Source organism: Octopus bimaculoides, chromosome 1 (genome assembly GCF_001194135.2).
Source record: "Octopus bimaculoides isolate UCB-OBI-ISO-001 chromosome 1, ASM119413v2, whole genome shotgun sequence".
NCBI classification, from domain to species: domain Eukaryota; kingdom Metazoa; phylum Mollusca; class Cephalopoda; order Octopoda; family Octopodidae; genus Octopus; species Octopus bimaculoides.
Genome location: NC_068981.1, coordinates 22,407,339 through 22,408,599, shown reverse-complemented (window position 1 = coordinate 22,408,599; position 1,261 = coordinate 22,407,339).

Here is a 1,261-nt window from a genome sequence, read left to right as displayed (position 1 = left end):
TATGTGTGTGTGTGTGTGTGTGTGTGTGTGTGTGTGTGTGCATATAAACGAAAGTCATGTAATTCCTTGCCATTAAGTCACGAATCTTTAAAGAATGAAATTTTAGAGCATTTCAGTCAATCAAAAATGACAATCGACCTTACTTTCACATTTTAGCGACTCTGACGTCGTTTTGTTGATCATGACGACGATGAACTAACCCAGTGTAACGATTGTTTTTTTCTCTGTTTCTACACAGTTACCTGCAAACCCACATTTCACCACCTGTTGTCAGACATTTCAGAAAGTCTTCGTCAACATTCAACAGATCAAACAACCCTGTTTGACTGTGACTCGATCCTCTTTTGTTCACAAGTTTTGCGGCACTACGCAGCACCTTCACTTTTTCTTTTAAACTCACATGATACGAGCATTTACAGAAGCTTAATTCACACAGGTGACGATTTTCACGGATTACGCAACATATCGTCACTCGCTGCTGCTTTAGAGAAATCTCTGTAAATGGTTTTTTCCTCCTAATTTGAAACAGAATTTCAATCAAACATGTTGCTCTTCTAGATCCATTGGTCAACTTGCAGCATTGCAAAAAAATTCCCAAGTACACTAGATATACATTCACTCTAGCATACGTCGTCCGATAACGTAGTGTGACCTATCTATCTATCTATCTATCTATCTATCTATCCATCCATCCATTCATCCATCCATCCAAACAATTCACCCACCCACCTATCTATCTATCTGTCGCGTCTGGCATGCAAAGTACTGCCTATGAGCTCTACGGGTGTATGCCACTTGGGATGGTACTGTTGATATACACCGACCCTAGATCGCATCCAGGAAAGGACACCTAACGGATTGGCATAAAACCATTTAGAAACATACCCCAATCACTGTCCCACATCCGTATTGTCTCCTCCATCTTCTTCAATATAACATTACATTATGTGACATAGACGTCAATGTGGAAATGGTTTTGGCATGCGTATGTGTGTATGCGCGTTCGCCTTCTTCCTTCCACCACCTTTCCTTCTTTCTTTTCTTTTTGGATGAAGGACTAGTATCCAAAACGTTAAAAACTCTTGCCTTTTCCTTTCAAGTATTATACTAATAACTCTTTTGTTAAAACTTGCCCCTCTCGTTGTTTTTGTTCATTGTGTGTGTGGAGGGTGTATGTACGTACGTACGCATATATGTATGTAGGCATGTATATATATATATATATATATATATATATATATATATACGCACGCACACAAAA